At 50.0% G+C, this 23,514-nt stretch overlaps 1 long non-coding RNA gene across 6 annotated transcripts in view; it reads left to right on the top strand.

Moving 5' to 3' along the window:
* The window catches only part of LOC133255668 (uncharacterized), a 108,046-nt gene extending 85,973 nt beyond the window's left edge, over positions 1–22,073 (top strand). For 5 of the 6 annotated variants that reach the window (XR_009739001.1, XR_009739000.1, XR_009739004.1 and 2 more), the window contains 3 exons: positions 16,526–16,659; positions 17,302–17,462; positions 17,563–22,073. This is a non-coding gene — a long non-coding RNA (uncharacterized LOC133255668). The remainder of the gene's footprint in view (positions 1–16,525; positions 16,660–17,301; positions 17,463–17,562) is intronic. The other variant, XR_009739002.1, reaches the window with a different exon arrangement.
* The last annotated feature ends 1,441 nt before the right edge of the window (positions 22,074–23,514 follow it).

A 23,514-nucleotide genomic window follows, 5' to 3' on the forward strand; every position in this document is an offset into this window, starting at 1 on the left:
ATACCAGAGAGAGGAATAGAATACTGTGATTGGTGTAAGCCAATCAGGCTTCATCTCCCTGGAGCTGCACTGCGATGCCAGTTGCTCTCACTGAGATGGCCAGGCAGAAAAGGAGCAGCTGAACAAAAGTTGGGCTCTAAGCAAGAAAGAAAATGGAGAGTGGGGGAAGGGGAAGATGGGTACAATCAGCACGGACTGCTCCATCATCCCACCATCCAGTGGGCGATGCTGGCAATCACAGGTTTGGATGTTAGGTGCTGAGCAGGGTGCTGGGCCTCAGACAGCAGGTGGGGTATGAACTGAGACATGAAGGATGAGGTGGGCTTTATCAGGTAGCAAGTAAGACAGAACTTTCCAGACAAAAGTTACGGTCCTTGCAAAGGCACATGGAAATGGGGAGAATATGGCACAACTGGGAACAATATTTTTGGATGTGATTTAATGGGAACAATGTTTTTGGATGTGATTTGAACGCAAGGGGACAAAGGGGAATGGTGAGTGATGTGGCCTTCCAGGTCAGCAGGAATGGAGCGGGCAAGGTCTGGTAGGGTACCTGGAGGCATGGGGTGTGTGGCTACAGCACCTGCTTCAGGCCAGGAGAGGGTGGAGCCAGGGCTGCAGGTCTGGAAAAAGGGTCTGTGGGAGATGCGTGCTGTGGGGGCAGGGAACCAAATGGACCCACAGCTCCTGTCTCCAAGCCTGGTGGGCCGCTGACCCAGAGAGGCCCTTCTCTTCTCTTCCCCTTTTCTCCACACAGGCATGGCCTTTGTTGTTATAACTGAACAGAGTCCAAAGAAGGAAAAAAGGGAGGCCCTGACCACAAGGAGTTCAAAGCTTAGGTTTGTTTTTTTTTCTTCAGTTTTTTTTTTTTAACTGTGGTAAAATGTGCATAACATACAATTTATTGTTTTAACCGCTTTTAAGTATACAGTTCAGTGACGTATAGCCCCATTGCGCAACCATAACCACCATCTGTCTTCAGAATTCATCTTCCCAGATTGAAGCTCTGTGCCCACCAAACAGTGACTCCCATCCCTGTCCCCTTCTAGCCCCTGGCATCCTACATTACACTTTTCTTTTTGGTCTTTGTTGCTGCACAGGGTGTTCCTTTAGTTGCAGTGGGTAGCGGCTGCTCCCTGGTTGCCACCCACAGGCTTCTCATCGCGGTGGCTTCTCTTGCTGCGGAGCCCGGGGTCTAGGTGAGCCGGCTCAGTAGTCGTGGCGCGTGGACTTAGCGGCCTCTCGGCAAGTGGGATGTCTCCAGACCAGGGACTGAACGCATGTTCTCGGCGTTGGCAGGCAGATTCTTAACCACTGGACCACCAGCGAAGCCCGTATTATACTTTTGTCTTTATGTATTTGACTATTCTATATACCTCATATCTATAGGTATTTGCCTTTTTGTGTCTTATTTCACTTATGTCTTCAAGTTCCATTCATGTTGTAGCACATACAAGGCGGAACGATATTCTGTTGTGTGTATATATATATACTACATTTTGTGTATCCATTCATTTCCACCCTTTGGCTAATGTGAGTAATGCTGCAGTGAGTGTGGGTGCGTAAATATCTGAGCTCCTGCTTTCACTTCTTTTTCTTTAAACTTATTTCATGTACTTGGCTGCTCTGGGTTTTAGTTGTGGCATACAGGATCTTTAGTTGCAGCATTGTGGGAAATCTTTTCGTTTTCCATGAACAGCCGTAAGGAGGAAGCAGGGAACGTGCAGATGGCAGAGGAGTATGTGAGGTGTGAAGGATGCTTCAGATCCAGGAGGACAGGACATCCAGGAGGCAGGGACCTCAGGGGGAAGTCTGGCCTCGGTTACTGCCGGGTCGGGGGATGGCCAGTCGTGGGTGTCGGGGGCCAGAGGGGAAGGCCGTGGATTCCCCAGTGGGGCCTGGACCTGGGCTTCTGTCCCCGTTGAATGATATTCCCACCTGACTTTACCCAGCTCACAGCCGTTCTCTGCGGCCTGGCTGTCCTTGTTCCCTCTCCATTCCTCTTCTGCAGTGATAGTCCCTAGGCCCTGTCTGGAGTCTGTACACACCAGGAAGGAAGAGATGATGGGTGAAAGGCTAGTTATTAGCCCCACTGAACAGACAAGGACACTGAAAGGGGAGCTGGATCTCATTTCACAGAGGTGCTGCCCAGGCCAGGTTTTCATGATGCTCGTGAGCTCTGCCCCTCATCCCTGCCCCTGAGGGAGGGACCACCTGCGTCAGTTATCTGCTGCACACGTCCTGCACAGTGACCATCCCACTCTCCCACTCTGAGCACTCCCTCACTGGGCCAGGCCAACTGCTTGTGGCTTCTCAAATGAAACTCCCCATGGAGAGAGGAGGCAAGGATTTTCCTCATGCCCACAAATTACAGGAAATAATTGATTATGGGAATTAATGCATTAATATGCATTAATAATAGGAGGTACTGGAGAAGGAAATGGCAACCCACTCCAGTATTCTTGCCTGGGAAATCCCATGGACAGAGGAGCCTGGAGGGCTACATTTCATGGGGTTGCAAAGAGTTGGAAACAACTGAGGGACTAAACAACGACAGTAGAAGATATTTATGTAAATTACTTTCACTTGCATGTCTGTAACTACTTGTTTGGGGGGCTCTGCGTGCGAGGGAGAGGGTGTAAGAGAGAGTGACACCTGCCAGGCAGCTCAGACGGTGGGTACAGAGTCATCTGTTTCCTTCACTCCACCGTCTATGAATCAGGCTCTCACCTGGAGAGCAGGACCTCAGTGGCATTCAGTGAGGCATTTAAGCTGTAACGTATAACAGTGTGGCCGCCCTGTCCCCGATAGTCACCAAGATTGACCCACAGGTCAAAGGGAAACGCGTTAACCAGTTTAACTGTCTGGAAATCCAGCATGATGGACATCCCAAGGTATCTTATTACCAGCTCACTGTGGCTCACTTTCAGTTCAGTTCAGTCACTCAGTCATGTCCAACTCTTTGCAACCCCATGGACTGCAGCGTGCCAGGCTTCCCTGTCTATCACCAACTCCTGGAGCTTGCTCAAACTCATGTCCATTGAGTCGGTGATGCCATCCAACCATCTCATCCTCTGTCGTCCCCTTCTCCTCCCACCTTCAATCTTTCCCAGCATCAGGATCTTTTCAAATGAGTCAGTTCTTCACATCAGGTGGCCAAAGGATTGGAGTTTCAGCTTCAGCATCAGTCCTTCCAATGAATATTCAGGACTGATCTTCTTTAGGATTGACTGGTTTGATCTCCTTGCAGTCCAAGGGACTCTCAGGGGTCTTCTCCAACACCACAGTTCAAAAGCATCAATTCTTCTGTGATCAGCTTTCTTTATAGTCCAACTCTCAGATTCATACATGACTCAACATTTATTAACATTTAAATTTTTATAAAGTTAATTCTTGTGTGGGAATGATGCCATGAACGCAGGCCTGGGACAAGGATTCAGAGTTGTGCTGTTAGTGACATGTTCAAAGCCTCCAAGACCCGAACCATTTGGTGTATTTCAAGACACTGCTACTGAAGCAGTCTTATTAAGCTGTGTAGGAGAGGTGGGGCAAAGAGGACTTTGAGACATGACAAAGGGGTGAAGGGGCTGTGAGGGGTGTGCTGACAGAGAGCCCCAGGTGATGCGTCCAAAGATTGGCCTCTCTTTTTGCTGCAGGAAGAGGGACCCCTTCCAGGGCCCAAGTGTGGCTCTTGTCTAACACTTGGACATGAATTATCTGAGGAGACACACATGCTGATAAAGCAAGGGACTCTATTGGGAAGGGGCACCTGGGTGAAGAGCCGCAGAGTAAGGGGACCCAGCAGAGCAGCTTTGCCATGTGGTCATAGTCTTGTGTTTCACGGTAATGGAGTTAGTTTCCAGGTTGTCTCTGGCCAAGCGCTCTGACTCAGGGTCCTTCCCGGTGGCAAGAGCGTCACTCAGCCAAGATGGCTTCCAGAGAGGAGGATTCTGGGAGGTTGGTAGGACATATGGACTGGAGTCTCCTCTCTCCTTTTGACTTTTCCCGATTTCTTCTGCTCGGTGGTGGCTTGTTAGTTCTATGTTTCTTACCAGGAGCTCCTGTTGTAAGATAACTCATGCAGGTGGCTACTGTAGAGTCTGGCCAGGGAGGGCGGTTTCAGTCAGTGGTTCCCCTCATATTTTCAGGCTATTGCTAACTTGTGGTGTCATCCACAGAAAGACACTTCATCCCCGTTGGGTCTCGATTTCTTTAGTAAACACTGTCAGTGCTCCCTGGCCCCAAACATCCCCTGGGAGTATTGTGATCCTATCTACTTACTGTTCCTCTGTACCAAGGTTTCTCAGCCTTGACACTCTTAGCATTTGGGGCTGAACAAACCTTTGCGTGGGGGCTGTCCTGTGAACCAGAGGTAAATTAGCAGCATCCCTGGCTTTCAGATGCCAGTAGCCTCTTCTTAGCCTTCTACCCCAGATGTGACAACCAAAAATGTCTCCAGACATTGCCTGGTGGCCCTGGGGCAGTATCACCCTGTTGAGAACCACCAATCTATACATGGATGTGGGCTCTAGGTACTGCCTCATTCATTTTTCAGATACTGTGCAGCAGCTCCCGTGTGCCAGGCACTGTGGGTAAAAAGTGCGTTCTTTACAGTGCTTCTCATGCAGTTCATGGTGCAGCAGGAGAGGCAGGTCCCTGGGGAGGTGATGGCCAAAGAGTCTTTGAGTGGCCCCTGTGCCTTGAAGCTCCTTCTTGCGTCTGAATCTTGCAGTGCCCACTCAAGGTTCACCTCCTCCTGGAAGCCTACCACTGCCAAAGTGAGCTCTACCTCCTGGGACCTCTCCCAGCCCATTGCCCACCCCATTTAGGGACTGAGTTTTCTGTTGTTAGCCATGTCCTCAGCCCAGATCCATGGCAAGAGAAAAATGCCTGAGTACAGGAGTCAAGTGTAATCGATCTTGCAATGCTTGGCTAGAAGCAAACCCAGTGAGGGCTTGTTCACGGACCTACTGAGTGACCACGGGCAGAGACAAGGGATCTCTGACTCTGTGACCCAAAGCAGAGCCCACTTGGTATAGGGAAGTGGAGAATGGAAACTGACATCTAGCATTGACTATGTGGGAGCACGTAACATGTTATCCATCTTCATCTTCAGGGTAAACTCTGGAGCCTTTGTTATAGCCTCACCTGACAGATGAGCAATGTAGGCTCAGAGATGTGACGCTGCTTACTCAAGGTCACACAGGTAGTAGGAGCTGAACTGGGACTCAGACATCTATCTGTGTGCTTCCAAAGTCTGTGTCTAGCAACTATCCCGTGAATTGGTCTCAGGAAATCTACATTTCTGGCTGTGCTGTATGAGTCAGTGTGAAACCAAGATTTATTGAACTAAATTTTGAGGTCATCTTGTCCAACTCCTTGCTCTTACTGCTGGTTAACTGAGATGGAAGGAGCAAAGAAATGACTTGCCCGAGGATGTGGTAGGGCCAGGACCAGATCCTGAGTCGAGGTGACATTAAGTCCCAGTCCCTTTCCTCTGCCAGACTCAGTAGAGCGAGAAAGCCCCTAGACTTGGGTAATCAGGAAGAAGCCACCCTAGAAGGAAGATCCTTGCCATAGGCGGGGAAGGGAAACCTACCATGCCTCAGGCAGGAAACACACCACCTCACGTAATCCTCCCAACAGCCCTATGGATCATCTGCATTTAACGAGGTTAGGAAGAAATTGTGAAAGTCTTTGTAATGAGCCAAGAAAGATTGCTTGATGCCTTGCAAGGCTCCTTTCTGGGTGATCTGTTCATTTTATCGTCTTTGGGCATTTTTTACAACTCTAGAAGTTGTAGCAAACTGATAATACTGCAAATAATTCTTGTCCAGAGATGCAAATAAATTTTGCCTGTTGGAATGCAAATGACTATTGCCCCGAGGATATTGACCAGTTTTGCAACTGCTTATAAATTCATTTCAGATTGCTTTAGGTTTGTAAGGTCTTTGAATTCTCCTTTGAACCAGTATTTAACACCTTTCTGCTTCCCTCATTAATTAGGTAAATAAAATCTTTTTGACGTTTGTCCATGTTTACATTTGTATTAAAGTGGTTATTTTATGTTTTAAGAATTATCCCTGAACACTGATGACAAAATGTAAGTAACTTGCCCAGGGTCACAGCTTGTAAGAGCTACAGTGCAATTCAAAACTTTACTTTTGCTACCTACCTCCCATAGCCAGCTTTACACCTCTTCTTCTTTTTTAAAAAAATTATTTGGCTGCACTGGGTCTCAGGTGGGCACTCAGATCTTTAGTTGCGGCAGGCGAGATCTAGTTACCTGACCAGGGATCAAAGCTGGACCCTCTTCACTGAGAACATGGAGTCATAATCACTGGACTGTCAGGTAAATCCCCCACCTTTCCTTCTTACGGCTCCTGGGTTATAAGGTACAGCTGTGTGGTCCCTTTAACTTCTTGGACCTTCAGTTTCCTCCATTGGCAGCTGAGGATCTAAAACTTTCGAAGCTTACTATAATTAGTCAAACAGAGTCACATGTATGGAAGCACCCTGAGAAAGACGAAAGCCAAGAAAGTGTATGCTACTAAGGAGGCCTGTGGGCTCTGGACTTCGAATTAGAAGGTCTGAGGGTAGGTAGATTCTGGCTCCTCCACTTGGCAGCCCTCTGACCTTTTTCAAGTCATTCAGTCCTGTCTTTGACCATCCAGCCCCTGGACTGTCAAATGGTCCTGCCCTTACAGAGGTGTTGCGAGGATGGAGGGAGATGATGGATGGCAAGTGTGTTATACATTAAGTGCCATAGAGAGGTTGAGCCTTAGTTTGAGTGTGACTGCCATTGAGGTTGTTTGCACTCTGACCACTCTAGATGGGATGGATGGGGAAGTTTGAATCTGAGACTTCTCTGGGGACAAATTGGCACTGCTAGGAGGAGGGGAGTGGGAGGATGGGGACTTGGAGTGGGGGCGGGCCCCCACCTCCAGCTCTCTGCCCCTTAAACTCCTCTCTGCATCTGTAGCCAAAGTCAGCCTTGGGTGTGGAGTGCACCTATCAGGAGGCACTTTCCCAATGCAAGTTGGACAGGGATACATTTTCCCAGGCCCTTCAGACACCTGTTGGGCTAGTGCAGGTGTTCCACTATAAGATCATTCACAGAACTCTCGCATCAGCTTACAGGCACTACTCAGTTTACTTCTAGCTACTTGAGGCTTGTGGAGCCCCGTCTACCTGGCTGTTTCCCCAAGATGACTTTTCAGCAGGTGTGAGCTTCGTCCAGCTCAGCCAGCTAAATGACCGTGGAGCTCCTACTTGGTCTGATGTGAAGAGCAGAAGGAAGGCCCAGTCTCCCACCCTCCCCTCCACTGGGACAGAACATCACAGAACCTCAGGGTCAAAGGCAGGCTGAGATTTTCCAGTCCAAAAGCCTCTAAATCTGGCTTAGTTTACCAGAATCATCTGAGAGGCTTTAAAATCCAAAATTTGAAGACCCAGGCCCTCTAAATCAGAATTTGAAAAGGCACGTCATGGCAAGCTTTATTTTTAAAACCTCTCCAGCAGCCTGCTTTAAAAATTCTTTTCCAAAGCAATATTCTTTCTCTGAGCAAGGAGGAGCCTTTGACCCAGGGATGTGAAGTCAAGTGTCAAGGTCACCCAGACTACCTGCATGCCCTTTTGGATCCATTGTTCCAAAGGGACAGGTTCTTAGGAGGCTGGCATTTTCTCTGAGTGAAGCTGCTTGCAGGAGCTGCTGCAGGGGCTGTGGAATGGGGAAGGAGCTCTTTGTTGATTCCAGAGCGGATCTGGCTGTGAACAAATGAGGAAGTGCTTTAGTGTAAGCCTGGCTGAATGGATAATTAAACAGACAGCAAAATGGAATGCTGTTCCCCATCCCTCCCGGGAGCCAGCTGGGGGGGATAATACACTTTCCTGTTGTCAGAAGGCACAGGAGGAAAAACAACTGGGCCTGGCCGTTGGCTATTTAACAATATTGCTTTTGTAAACAAGTTGAAAAATCCAATAACTGTTAAACTTATGGCATGTCTTTAAAAGCCTGTGCCTGTATTCCCCATAAACGAATGAGCGTTTCGACTGAAGGTGTTCTGATTAAACAGTCCATGTCCCCAGGGGAACGAGGTCATCCTCTGGAAGAAGGATCTGCTCTCTTCCAGTGACCTCAGGACTGGAGGTAGGGGTGGTGAGCTTGGGGTGCAAGTGTGTTACAGCCAAAAACTCCCCTCCTCTTCCTGTGCTCGACCACTAGCGGTGAAGTGAAAGTGTTAGTTGCTTAGTCGTGGCTGACTCTTTGTAACCCCCATAGACTGTAGCCCACCAGCGTCCTCTGTGCATGGGATTCTCCAGGCAAGAATACTAGAGTGGGTAGTCATTCCCTTCTCCAGTGGATCTTCCCGATCCAGGGATCAAACTGGGGTCTCCTGCATTGCAGGCGGATTCTTTACCGTCTGAGCGAACAGAGAAGCTCGACCACTAGAGGTGCCTCGAAAAACAATCCAGCACCAAGTCAAGGAAGCAAACGCTTAAGATGGAACTGCAGCAGTGAGTGCCCCACCCCCACCACAGGGGCCCCGTGAACCAGAGCTTCAGACCGGAAAGAGGAAGGCTATTCAGTTCACCCACAGAGAAACCGTTTGGTGTTGGAACCGACAGAAGAGTAGATAGATCCAGGCCCAGAGGAGCTCACAGCTTTGATGGGGAATGGACGGACACACAAACACACTCTGAAAAGGACACAAAGAGGAGAGAGTCAAGGGATGAGTGAATGGAACAGGCAGTATAGGGGGAAGGTGCTTGGGGGCTGGGGGTCTTTATGGAGGAATCGCAGAGACTCGGGGCTGGACAGGACTCCAAAAGCCGCTTGATCCACCAGCCGGCTCCCGCTCTCTACCTCCCTTCGCCATGCGCCTGGAGTTGGGCCACAGTTCACAGATGAGAGCACAGTCCTTGACAAGGCTCTCACTCCAGACACCAGCGGAAGTTCAAGGGTTCCCAGGGCCCCCCTTACTCCGACCAGCTGGCTACAAATTCAGGAGTTCCTATGACCACCCTCAGGTTGATAATTTGATAGGAAGACTCACATAGAAAGAGCTCAGAAAAGTGCTGTATTTATGATTACAGGTTTTTTTTTTTTTTTTGTGGTAAGATACACATACCCAGGAGCTTCCCTGGTAAAGAATGATAAGAATGGTAAAGAATGATAAAGAATCTGCCTGCAATGCGGGAGACCTGGGTTCCATCCCTGGGTTGGATAGATCCCCTGGAGAAGGGCATGGCAACCCACTCCAGTATCCTTGCCTGGAGAATTCCATGGACAGAGGAGCCTGGTGAGCTATAGTCCATGGGGTCACAAAGAATTGAACACAACTGAGCGACTAACATACATACCCTAGAAGTTAGCATCATAACCAGATTTTTAAAATTAATTAATTATTATTTTTGGATGCGTCAGGTCTCAGTTGCAGCGTGCTGGGTCTTGCCGTTGTGATGCACAGGCTTTTCTCTAGTTGTCACGCGGTAGTTGGAGCACTGTGGCATGTGGGAGCTTAGTTCCTTGACCAGAGATCGAACAAAAGTCCCCTGCATGGGAAGGCATATTCTTAACTACTGTACCACCAGGGAAGTCCCTGTAACTGTTTTTAAATGTACAGTGTAGTAAAGTACATTTGCATTGTTATGCAGTCCATCTCTAGAATTCTTTTCATGTTGCAAGACTCAAACTCTGTACCTATTAAAAACTAACTCCTCATTCCTCCCTTTGACCCAGGCCCTGGTCAGCTCTGCCTCTATGCATTTGATTACCCTAGATACCTCATGGAGTTGTTAAGTGGTTTTCTTTTCTTTTTTTTTTTTGATAATTTTAATTTTATTATAGCAAAAGTTTACAAATCTGAGCAAGCCAAAGGGAGAGACACACAGGTGAGGTCTGGGAGGGTTCCAGAGGCAGAACTGCTGTGCTCCTCTGGGATGCGTTACCCTGTGCGTGGAAGGGCCACAAACTCAGAGCGTACTGCCAAGCAGGGCAGTTCACTGAGCTTCGTGTCCAGAGTTTTTATCCAGGCGTCACTATTGGTCAAACCACTGGCTATGTGATTGAGCTCCATCTCCATGCCGCACCACCCCACTAGATCAGGCTGACATCACAGACGCAAAGCCTCAATCCTCCAATCACAGGCTTGGTTGTTCTGATCTAGTCAGCCCCAACCCTGAGCCATTTCATTGGCATAAATACAGGGAGAACAATCGTGAATCATCTCATTAGCATAAACTAAGCAGGTGTGGTCTGAGGGTCCCTCTGTGAATAATGGAGACATCCCATCACTGGGGAGGAGAGACCCCGTCACTGGAAACTCCAAGGGGGTTAGGATTACCTCCCAGGGACAGGGGTCAGAGGGCAGCCAAATTCTTTGTGACACATCATCTCAACATTGCTGTTTTTATCCCATGGCTCCCAGAGGTTTTCCCAGAAGACCGCTGGCCGATGGGTTCAGTGTGAACAGCCTGGGGACCCAGTTCTGGGTCCAGTCTAGTCGTTTAGCTCCACGTGGCCTTGGGTGAATTACTTAATCTCTCTGCAACACGTCAGCTCTGTGAGGGCAGAGGTGTTTGTCTTGTTCACTGATGAATCCCCAGGCCTGCCTGCAACAGAGTCTGATGGGTACAAAGTTAGTGCTCAGTCAATGTCGGTTGAAGGAACAAATGAACATACTTCAGTCACTTTACTTGAACCATGAGGACTGTTGCCAGAGTCCAATGTAGGAGGGTCTTTGGGGAGCTGTGAGGCCTCAGGCAAGGTTGAGGGGCAGTTACTCTTAAATTACCATAGCTATGGGGGGGCCAGAATAGCCCGTCCTAGGTAACAGGTGCAGTCTTATCAGAGGGGCTTTCTAGAAATCTCATTTTTGAGATTGACTAAAGGAAGTGCAAGGGAGGGAATAGGGTCCTGTAACCTTCACAGGGGACATGGGGGTGTTTTTTTAATAGCTCACCAGGCCCCTCTGCCTCAGCCCCTCTTCTGAAAAGGCCTTAGTTCCCTGGAAAATGCGTGGGAATGTCAACCTGCTTTTTCTCTTAAGGGACAAGAAGGATTAGGAAATCGTGTTATTTCCTGATATTTGCTAGGTTTTTTGTTTTTGTGTGTGTGTGTGTGTGTGTGCCGTTACTTACCCCTTCAGGTCTCTGTTTGGCAGATAAGGATGCTGCAGTTCAGAAGTCAGGCCCCATAGGGATCTGTGGGAGGGTGTCCACGACTCTGGGTCCTGAACCTGGGGCTGGGCTGGGGTGAGGTGAGCAGAGCCCCTGTAGTGGCCTGAAGAGTGGCCCCCCAAAGATATGCCCACATCCAGGAACTGTCAATGGACCTGATTAGAGAAAAATGATCTTTGCAGATGTAATTAAGGATCATCCTGGAGTAAGCTGAGGTCATCCCGGACTACCCAGGTGGATCCTAAATACAAGCCAAGTGTCCTTGTAAGAGACACACAGAGACGGTGAGGTTGGGGGAAGGGGATGGAGAGGAGAAGGGCATGTGCGGACAGAGACAGGAGGGATGTGGCTGCAAGTCAAGGAACAGCTGGAGCCACTGGATGGAGGGAGAGTGAAGAAAGCTTCTCCCCTAGATTGCTCAGGGGGAGTGTGCCCTGGGAGACACCTTGGCTTTGGGCTTCTGGCCTCCAGAACTGTGGGAGAATCCATTTCTGTTGTGTTAAGCCAGCAGGTTTGTTTTAGCAGGCCTAGAAAACAAACACAGAGATTCTGAATGGTACCCTGCACTTCCCATGGCCTCCCCTCAGGACCAGGAGGGAAACTGAGGCTGGCACCCAGGCAGAGGGGACAGGGAGAGGCTGAGGCAGATGTTCATGACAGCCCAGCCCATAGGCTTCTCCCACTTCTTGCTGGTGGGAGAAGACCCAAGGCCTCTGGTGTCTACCCTCCTCTGTAAAGGGAAGAGACTCCCTCTTGAGTCATCTAAGCCACTCACTGTGAGCCTTGTCTCTTTTGCCTGTGATTGGTTAAGAGGTGGGCATGTGACCCGGTCCTGACCAATGAGATGTGAAAGGTTTCTTGACTTCTATAAAAGAGATGTATGGGACTAGCCAGGGCTTCCCTGGTGGGCTCGGCAGTAAAGAATCTGCCTGCCACTGCGGGAGATGCAGGTTCCCTGCCTGATCCGGGAAGATCCCCTGGAGCAGGGAATGGCAACCCACTCCGGTATTCTCACCTGAGAAACCCCATGGACAGAGGACCCTGGAGGGCTACAGTCCATAGGGTTGCAAAGAGTTGGACGTGACTTAGCGACCAAACAACAACAATGGGAGCGGACAGTCCCTCATTCTCTTATGAATCTGTCAGGAGTGGACGGGGGCCAAGTAGCCACCTTGTGACCACGATGACAGTGAGCTGGCTCGCTGAGGATGGCCTAGGGCAAAGGGAGAAAGGAAAGGACCTGACTCCTGATGCTGTTGTCTGGCAGTGATTAACTGGGCCTGGTCTTGCCCTTGGACTTCTTGGAGTGGTGCTAATAAATCTTGTTGAGCTTGTTTGAGTCAGAGATTTTTGCACTTGCAGCCAAAGTATCTCCACTCAGTACAAACAGTTTTCAAATGTTTTGTCAAATCTCATAGTAAAAACATTTTACATTGGACCCCAGTCATGTAGAAAACTGAAACAGTTCATAGGATACTATGTGAACACATTCAGCTATTCTTTTTTTTTTTTTTTGTCTGCTTATTTAATTGCTGGTCACAGTCTAATTCATTGATTTTGTGACCAACAGTCATGATACACAACTTGAAAACCGCTACTCTGAAAACACACAGAAATAGGTGCCAGAAAGAGAGAGACAGAGTTATAGTCAAACAACCCCAGGGAGGCCACATCACACAGACCTGGCCTCAGGCCCGAGATGTTGCAGATGTTATCAAGGTAGCTCGGGCATCAGGAAGGCGATGGAGAGGGAGAAGCAGGGAGAGAGATGGACGGGAAGAACCAAGCAGACAAGAGTCACTCACCCGCAGACGCCAGGGAAGGGCGGAGAAAGAGACAGGTGAAATCAAGTGGAAAACACAGAGGTCCAGGGACGGGGAGTTGGAGACAGAGAGACAGGAGATTGGCAACGTGTTGCTGGGGCAGAAACACACACAGGCTGGGAAATGGAGATTCTGAGACTGAGACTAGAGATGCTTTGCTGCAAATGTTACTGAGAAGCTGGAGCCGGGCCTGTGTGAGGGCAGTGGTCCTGCTGGAGACAGCCTGCTTTCGGGGATCATCATTTATGGGCTCTTTGGCCTTGGCGGAGGTCACGTGGCCTCCCTCGGCCTCTGCTTCCTCCTCTGAGAAATGGGGCTAACATTCCCTTTCACACGAGCGTGGAGGTCACAGTGGGCACTGTCCTCTCGAACCCCTGCCCTTGACCAGACGGAGAGTCTGCAGCTGCCAGGTCCCCTAGACGGCTCCAGTGTCCCCCCACCCCCGCAGCCCCTCCCCGACTCCTCTGCCCAAAGAGGGAAACCCATTTCCCAGGGAACAGCTGTGTTCCCTCCACAAACAAATGTTCCCTTAAAACGCTGCTGAGGAAGAGCGGATGGTAATGAGCGCACATCTGGCCCATCGGCACACTTTCGTTTTGGCAGCTCCAGAGCCCGCCAAGTGACTATTCCCTAATGTTCACCACGTCCTGGCACCTGCTATTCCCAATCAGGCTTGTACCACTGCGCCTCAATTAGGAGCAGATGCGGGCTGAGCGAACGGAGAGGGAGAAACCCCTTCCCCAGCATCCCGCCGCTCTGCTCCGGGGAGAGGCCTGGGAACCAGCAAGGGCACCGCCTCTGCCTTCGCTCTTCCCCCTCTCCCTCCCTCCTTTCCTTCCTCCTTCCCTTCCTTACTTCTTTAGCTCAACCAGCTACCTGTGCTGTGGCCTTTGGGGATGCAGATCCGAATGGCACATCCTTGCCCTCAATTTGCCCTCAAGCTCCTAGACAGACAAGCTCCTCCCTGTAATCGGGGTGCTGGGTTGTTGTTGACAAACTTGTTTTGCGCGGACCACATAGTCAATATTTGGCTTTGCAGGCCACACAGTCCATGGCACAACTCTTCTACTCTGCGGTCTATCACAAAAACAGCCACGGACAGTACATCAGTGAACGAGCATGCATACATGCGTGCTAAGTCGCTGCAGTCGTGTCCGACTCTTTGTGATCCCATGGACTGTAGCCCGCCAGGCTCCTCTATCCATGGGATTCTCCAGGCAAGAATACTGGAGTGGGTTGCCGTGCCCTCCTCCAGGGGATCTTCCCCACCCAGGGATCGAACCTGAGTCTCTTACATCTCCTGCATTGGCAGGCGGTTTCTTTACCACTAGTGCCACCTGGGAAGCCCTGTGAATGAGCATAGCTATGTTCTAATAACATTTGATTTATACAAATGCTGGCAGGCTGGATTTAGTGCCTGGGTCATAATTTGCTGACCCCTGTTATACCCTAAAGTCAGGTAATCACATCTTGAGATATCTGCCTTTATTGTCCCTTCCATCCATGCATTACATGAGGCTCACCTCCCTCCCCCCAGCTGCTGAGGGGCACAATTGATTGGACCAGAGTGACACCTGACCCAAGCTGGACCAATCAGAGTCTCTCCCCCAATTTAGCAATGAGGCTGACAGGATCAGCTTGCCTCTGGAGCTGATCTCACTGGAGCGGAAGTGTAGCATCTCATGTCTGTTCCCTGGACGGAAAAGCAGAAAAGGCTGGGCTCCGGGCATGTGGATGAAGCAGCGCACGTGGAGCAGGCTGCCTGGGGTGCCGCTGCCCTTCCGGATGGACAGCATGCCTTCCTGAGCCCTGACCACACCCCTGCCCTCAGTTCCCAGCAGCCCCCCAGGATCCTTATCATGATGCCTGCCTTTCTGAGTTTGGCAGCTTAGATCGGTACCTGCTTCTCCTAACCAAGCAAAGCATCCTGAACCACTTTCTCCTTTTGAAAGCCACTCAGGCTCGTTTTGGACATTTGTGCCAGGCCTTGGTAGACACAGATAGGAATGGGTCATGTCCTTGCCCTCTAGCAGCGGATGGGTAGGCAGTCCATCCAGAGGACATTCCTGCTCCTCACCCTAGCACAGCCCACAGCGGACTGATCAGGGCCACCTCATCTGCCAGGGAGCGAGGGGCAGGGGTGGGAGATGGAGGAATCTGAGAGCCTTGGTTGCAGAGGGGCCATTGTAGGCTTTGAAGAATGAGTTGCCTGTCATCGGGCAGAAAAATAAGAGGTGATGGCATGAAGGGAGAGCATCATTTTCCAAAGCATTTCTGTGGGACACCAACTCCAGGAGTTTTATTGTATCCGCTCTTCCATTCCTCCTTACCCAGAGACCTACAATTCTTTCTGGGTGATAATTGGCTCTTAAAATTACTCAGCCTTCCAGGCTGTCTTGCAGCTAGGGTGCTCGTGTGACATGCTTCTGGCAGATGAGATGTAGCAGAAGTCTGCTGAGGGAGCTTCTGGGATATAAAGGTTCTGCTCCCCTCTTGTCTTTGCCTCTTCCTGCCTGGAACGTAACTGTGCTGTCTGAAAGGGCTGCAGTCGTTTTGCCACCATGGAGGTGGAAGATACCTGTGGGGGATGGCAGAGCGGGAGGCTAGAAGGAGCCTGGGTCCCAGGGCCACGTCTGAGCCACTACATCAGCTCTGGACTGCCCATCTCTGCTGGTTCCTGGCTGCTACTGAGGGGCCGTTTCTCTGCCTGCAGTTCTGCACATTCTTAACTAATGCATTGTTTTACGGTAAAAGGAGACTGTGGGCCAATTAAGTGTGAGCACACCAGTTTCCACTTTCAGAGATTAAAAACAATAGATTATTAAACCTCCAAGAAGCCTTAAAGGTGGTTGTCTAACTCAGTGCTTCCCAAAATATCTGTTCACCAACATCCCCTGTCCCCACCCTTTCTGCGACACCAATGAACGCCCCATGGAATACACTTCGGGAAACAAGCTATAGAGAAAATGATTTGGGCTTTGGAGTTGAGGAAGATCTGGGTTGAATGCTGTGTCTGAGCCAGAGATTCCTACTCCATAAGGTGAGGGAGGGCCATATAGATTAAAGGTAGTCCAGGTAAGCGCCTGCAGTATTCTTGGTTCCTGCTCCGTCATCAGCAGTTCTCATTAACAGTGGATCATATTTCTGAAAGAAACTGGCATTAGAGACAGAAGATCCTGGCTTGTGGAATAGTTCTACCATTTTCTTTTGAGGTCCTGGGCAAGTGACTTCACTTCTCAGGGCCTCTGTGTTCTGAACTATTAAGTAGAGAATAGAATGTCCTCTTGGGGAAATGGAGGTGTGTGAAAAGGTCTGGTGCAGAGAAGCCTCACCCAGTGTCAGAGGCACGTCTGAGCTGAGCCCTGTCCACCAGGCCCCATGGACCTCTGTCGCCACCCCGACTCCAGAAGGCTATATACACTGAGCACTTTGGGGCAGTAAGTCAGGCAGGGTGGCTTTGGCAGTTTCATTCTGCCGTGGGTCTGCCTCGCCTCCCAGCCCACCTCTCCATCTTCCTCCAGGGTCACCACTGGGCCCCCAGGGGGCTCTCTGGGGCAGACCTCCACTCCAGGCCACTTGGACACCTTGTCGCCCAAGCCTGCAGGGCTCGCTGCAGCTCCCGGCCTTTGTCCAGCTGGGTTCCCTGGGTCACAAGGTATGAGCCACAGATGTGGGGTGGAGTTTTGATGCTGTCTTGGGGAGCCTTGGGGAAATCACTGCCCCTCAGAACCTCGGTTTCCTCCTCTGAAAAAAGAGGGCTTTGCAATGTATGGGCTTGAAAATGAAGGGGAGGAGCTGTTAAGATTTGCTTCACCGGGCTGTAAGGAAGACCGGGAAGCAAACCATGAGTGTGTGAAATTGATGGCTTGCGCGATACTGGTGAGCCACTCCCACTGTCCTTTGTCATCCTGCTTCTCTCTTGAGACCTTTCCTTGTCTTTAGGCGCCCTCTCCCCGCTCCAGAGCCAAGCACTTTGCTCTCTCTTGAACAATTACGGTGTGCTAACTGCTAACAGCTGCCTTCCCTTCACTCACAACTCCAAGGCCCCCAGACCCGCACCTCCACCCGCCCAGAGCACCTTCCCATGGCTCTGTGTCTTCACCCCTGCAGGGCCTGCACAGAGACCCGGCCGCACTCTTCCCACGGGAGGCCTTTCCATCCTCACCGTCTCCGCCAGGCCCCCAGCCCTGCGTGTGTTTTCTCTCTGTAATGCTCCCTGGTGCTCTATGGTGTGTGTACCACATGCTCATCACTGCTGGGAGCTGGGCTCTCCCTGTTGCCCCCGTTCTGCCCGCAGCCGGACGAGGCAGCCGCCCTCTCACTCATCACAGGTGGAAACCCAAGTCGGAGCCTGCAGGTTCCTGACCACCCAGCAGTGGGGGCTGGGCTCACCTTCGATCCTGACTCTTGCCCCAGCACTTTCTGCTCAGGGCTGCCCACTTGGGCCTTCTGATAAAGGTATGTTTCCCAGTTGGTTATTTTCAAGGGAAAAGTCTCATGTTTGGGGCAGGGAGGGATTGACAGGGGAGAGGGGTGATGGACTTTGTTTTCTTCCCAGGAAGAGAATGAAGGAGGCCGAGGGAGCAGACCCAGCTCTGAGGAAGCAGACACCCAGTGAATCCTAAAAGGAATCAACCCTGATTATTCATTGGAAGGACTGACTGATGCTGTAGATGAAGCTTTGATACTTTGGCCACCTGGTACAAAGAGCCGACTCATTGGAAAAGTCCCTGATGCTGGGAAAGATTGAAGGCAGGAGGAGAAGGGGATGACAGAGGACAAGATGGTTGGATGTCATCACTGACTCAATGGAAATGAGTTTGAGCAGGCTCTGGGAGCTGGTGATAAACAGGGAGGCCTGGCGTGCTGCATTCCATGGGGTTGCAAAGAGTCTGACATGACTGAGCGACTGAACAACAATCAGGCCCCCGGAGCCTGTCCCCAGGCACGGCCAGCTCTCCCGGGACCTCCCCTGCTGTGTCCCGCAGCCCCACCCAGGAGGGAAGGCTCTGTGGCCTCCTGTGCAGCATGGAGGGCCCTTCAGGAAGGCCAACAGCAGAGAAGACAGGGAACCGGTGGGAGAAGGACCTTTTCTGGAGCCCCACCCCAGCCTCTCTTCCCTCTGGATGTTAGAGCCAGAGGCCCAGCCACCATCACCACTCACCCTGGGCCATCTGCTTTGGCCCCAGACCCTGGGCAGGACGGGCCTGCAGGCTGCCCACGCATCCATGTCTCATGTGTGAGGGCTGGGCAGCGAGAGATGGTTCCCAAAGACCCGCAGCTGCCAGACCAACTTCCCCACGTCAGCAACCCCTGAGGCGAGGCCCTCAAGTCACTGCTTGGGGTTGGGGTGTCAACCTGGCACCCCCGCTCCCCTCTAAAGCTCAGAACTGCCCTTCCCAGAAGATGCTTCCCTGCCGGATTTGAATAGTAAGATTTGCAAGATGGAAGTGAAGTCCAGAGTTGGGGGTTGTGCCAGACATGTGGAAGTCTGCCACTGGCCCCAGCGTGTCCTGACTCCCCTCCTGTCCCACGTCCAGCCTGTCTTCCTGATCGCTGCAACCTCCAGCTGTCCCCAGGCCACCACCCAGCACCGTGGCAGGGCAGCAGCCTCCTCAGACCTCTCCCCGTGCTCTCTCTCCATGGCCCCACTTCGCCAGTCTCCCCGCAGGCTTGAACCCAAGTGTTAAGGATGTACAGGGAGACTGAGGGGCAGAGCTGACCTGTGGCTCCTCCCAGAGAGACCGTGGGGTGTAGTGGCCAGAATGCAAACAGGCTATCACAGCCCGTCACTGACCCGCCTGTGGGAGCTCAGCCGAGTCCTCCATCCCGTGCCACTGTTGCCGCGTTGATGTTTCGGATGGTGGTGATTCTCTACAGGGTGTCTGTGAGGGTTTGAGAGCGCGTTCTAAAGCTCCTGGTTGTGGAAGGTGCCCCTTAAATGATCAGTGAGATTACCCCTCGTGTGAACATTCATATTACTTGTTTTTCTAAAACGTATGCCCTTTTCACCTGAATGTACATTCGAATGTACATTTTAAAAATCTACATCCTGAATGTACATTTAAAAAAAATAAAGAAAAATGAAGCTTTAACTTCAAATATCTGCTGTACCCCACCCCCAGCTCCTAGGGCCTGGCCCCTTTCAGAGGAGCCCATTTGGTGTCTGTGGCTGCTCTGAGGCCTCCTCTACACTTGGGGTCCAGAAACCTCTCAGTTCTTTGTTTTCCTAAATGAAGCTCAACCTGAATCTACATGCCTCCTAAACCTGTTTATAAAGGCCAATTTTGTGTATTTCTGTAGCGCCCTATTTTCCACCCCTTTCGTAGATGCTATAGGACGTCTGATCATATGGTGTGTGGGGAAGGAGAGTAGGGTCTGGCCTGTCGTCTGGGCTCTGGCTGTTGACTTTGTCTCTGCCCCCTGCTCTGCAGATGACCCTGCGGTCTTTCTTCTCTGTCCCCTGCTGCATGGGGCTGGCGGCACTCACAGCTGCTGAAGACCCTGTCCAGCCCCCTGACTCCCACTACCAGCCCATCAAGGCCCTGCCCACATGCGGAGCAGGCATAGGACACCACCTTTTACAAATCCCTCCTCTCCTTTCCCAGTGGAAGAGGCACCCACCTCTTCCATGGAGAGGCACCCCCCATTCTCTATGTACTGGGTTCAGTTCAATTCAGTCGCTCAGTCATGTCTGACTCTGCGACCCCATGGACTGCAGCACGCCAGGCCTCCCTGTTCATCACCAACTCCTGGAGCTTGCTCAAACTCCTGTCTATCAAGTCGGTGATGCCATCCAACCATCTCATCCTCTGTCGTCCCCTTCTCCTTCAATCTTTCCCAGCATCAGCGTCTTTTCCAATGAGTCGGCTCTTCACATCAGGTGGCCAAAGTATTGGAGCTTCCTCTTCAGCATCAGTCCTTCCAATGAATATTCAGGACTGATTTCCTTTAGGATGGACTGGTTTGGTTTCCTTGCAGTCCAAGGGACCTTTTATTTTTTTTTTTCTGTTTCAGAAAATTATAGAATTTTATTTTTATTTTATTTTTTAATATAAATTTATTTATTTTAATTGGAGGCTAATTACTTTACAATATTGTATTGGTTTTGCCATACATCAACATGAATCCACCACAGGTGTACACGTGCTCCCCATCCTGAACCCCCCTCCTCATCCCATCCCTCTGGGTCATCCCAGTGCACCAGCCCCAAGCATCCTGTATCATGCATCGAACCTGGACTGGCGATCTGTTTCACATATGATATTATACACGTTTCAATGCCATTCTCCCATATCATCCCACCCTCGCCCTCTCCCACAGAGTCCAAAAGACTGTTCTAAACATCTGTGTCTCTTTTGCTGTCTTGCATACAGAGTTATCATTACCATCTTTTTAAATTCCATATATATTCATTAGTATACTGTATTGGCAGAGAAGGCGATGGCACCCCACTCCAGTACTCTTGCTTGGAAAATCCCATGGACGGAGGAGCCTGGTAGGCTGCAGTCCATGGGGTCGCTAAGAATCAGACATGACTGAGTGACTTCCCTTTCAATTTTTACTTTCATGCATTGGAGAAGGAAATGGCAACCCACTCCATGTTCTTGCCTGGAGAATCCCAGGGACGGGGGAGCATGGTGGGCTGCCGTCTATGGGGTCGCACAGAGTCGGACACGACTGAAGCGACTTAGCAGCAGCAGCAGCATACTGTATTGGTGTTTTTCTTTCTGGCTTACTTCATTCTGTATAATAGGCTCCAGTTTCATCCACCTCATTAGAACTGATTCAAATGTATTCTTTTTAATGGCTGAGTAATACTCCATTGTGTAAATGTACCACAGCTTTCTTATCCATTCATCTGCTGACAGTCATCCAGGTTGCTTCCATGTCCTGGCTATTATAAACAGTGCTGCAATGAACATTGGGGTACACGTGTCTCTTTCAATTCTGGTTTCCTCGGTGTGTATGCCCAGCAGTGGGATCGCTGGGTCGTATGGCCATTCTATTTCCAGTTTTTTAAGGAATCTCCACACTGTTCTCCATAGTGGCTGTACTAGTTTGCATTCCCACCAACAGTGTAAGAGGGTTCCCTTTTCTCCACACCCTCTCCAGCATTTATTGCTTATAGACTTTTGGATAGCAGCCATTCTGACCAGCGTGAGATGCTACCTCATTGTGGTTTTGATCTGTGTTTCTCTGATCAAGGGACTCTCAAGAGTCTTCTTCAACATCACCGTTCAAAAGCATCAATTCTTCAATGCTCAGCTTTCTTTATGGTCCAACTCACATTCATACATGACTATTGTAAAAACCATAGCTTTGACCAGATGGACCTTTGTTGGCAAAATAATGTCTCTGTTCTTTTAATATGCTGTCTAGGTTGGTCATAGCTTTTCTTCCAAGGAGCAAGCATCTTTTAATTTCATGGCTGCAGTCACCATCTGCAGTGATTTTGGAGCCCCCAAAATAAAGTCCCTCACTGTCTCCATTGTTTCCCCATCTCTTTGCTGTGAAGTGATGGGACCAGAAGTGATGGGACAGAGTGCCTGAAGAACTATAGATTGAGGTTTGTGACATTATACACTAGGCAGTGACCAAGACCGTCCCGAAGAAAAAGAAATGCAAAAAGGCAAAATGGTTGTCTGAGGAGGCCTTACAAATGTACTGGGTTACTGCCTCTCTGATCCTCAAGGCAGTGTAGCCCCAAGGCTCTTTCCCTGCTCCCCCTGGGAAAAGCCAGGTCCACCCCTTGGATGGACCAAACCTGAAGACAGCCCCTGAAACATACAGAGGCTGTAACTCTGCCTTCCTTTTCCCGACCCTGGGACTCAAAGTCGTGAACTCTCCTTCCTGGGGAGATGGTGAGAGATGCTATCACTTTCTTCCATCACAAAAGTACGATACTAACTTTTTTCAATAGATGACATGTAACCTAAACTTCCAAGGCCCCTGGGGCCCACCTACCTGCCCGGACTCCTGCTTTCTGGCAAAGGAGCCAGTTCCCGGCTAGCCGGTGCCCAGCCACTTAAGATGGGCTTAGCTCAGACCAGGATTTGCTTTCTGTGATGGTAAGAGTGAGTGTGTACCTGTTGTTCCTATAAACATCACACCCAGGGGAAGGGGTGAGAAGAAACCACAAAGGTTCAGAAACCTGAAGGCTTTGGAAAACCCACTAAAAGTGAGCCCACAGGTGTCTTGTGGCCATAAAATTTATCATCCACTTGATAGATTATCTATACTTGGTAGTGACCAAATGATTTATCATTCAAACTGAGATGCTTGAGTGTGTGGTGTGTGTGTGTGAGAGAGAGAAGGAGAAAGAAAGGTCATTAGTGACAATGCCAGGCATCAGGTGTAAATCAGGCTTTTTCTAGACAGCCTTGGACATGTGGGTCACCCATTAAGTGGAAACTGGGATCTATTTTTTTTATCTCATTAGCTCCTGTGAAAATCTGGGCAAGTTTCTGGTCTCCAACGCAGAAACAAAATGAACTTGGGAGTAGGGAAGTGATGACCCCAAGGCCAAGCAGACCGTTAGGGGCAGCTTCGGGCCTTCCATCTAGGCTCCAGCCTCTACAGCCTTTGTCACAGGTCCAGCACCTCATCATACCGGTTTTCCGCTCCCTATCTGTCCAGAGAACCTTCAAGGAGTCCAATCCTAAGGGCAGTTTCCAGCATTAGGGCCAGAAAAGGACACTTCTGGAACTTTGAAGACAGAGGACACAGGTATTTTTATGGTTTAGATAAAGAGAAACAATGGCCTGAGACAGGGGACCGAATAAGACGACCTTTGAGGACATCTAAATCTGGGAAACAGTAGCAAAATCCCAGACCCAACCTGGTGCTCAGGTGCCGCATTGTACTACAAAAACCACAAGAGGGCGCCCTCGCACCAACGAAGAGCTGCCTTAAACCGTTCTCCCACAGCTACTGAGCCAAGAAAGGCCTATCACTTTTTGTTACTTGTTTGTTTTCGCTTTTAATATTTTTCATTTTGAAGCAATGTCCTATATAAACCAAAGTTGCAAATATTTTTTAAAAAGTCATTTTCCCCCTGAACCATTAAGAATAAGTTGCTGAAATGATTCCCTAAGTCCATCAAATTCTTTTTAAAGACTTTTTTTTTTTATGTGGGCTGCATTTTAAAGTCTATTGAATTCGTTACAATACCGCTTCTGTTTTATGTTTTGAGTTTTTGGCTGCTGAGGCATGTGGGATCTTAGTTCCCGAGCCAGGGATCGAACATGCACCCCCTGCATTGGAAGGTGAAGTCTTAACCACAGGACTGCCAGCGAAGTCTGAGTGTGTATTTCCTACAAACAAAGACATACTCTAACCACACTATAGCCATCAAAATCAGAAAATTAACACAGAAACATTGCTACCACCTAATCTGCAGCCGCCTTTCATGTCTTGCCATGGCATTCTTCGTAGCAAAATATTCAGAACAGGAGCATGCTTGCAATTAGTTGTCAAGTCTCTCCTATTTCTTTGACTTTTAGGACCG

This window comes from Bos javanicus, chromosome 10 (assembly GCF_032452875.1).
Source record: "Bos javanicus breed banteng chromosome 10, ARS-OSU_banteng_1.0, whole genome shotgun sequence".
NCBI classification, from domain to species: Eukaryota; Metazoa; Chordata; class Mammalia; order Artiodactyla; family Bovidae; genus Bos; species Bos javanicus.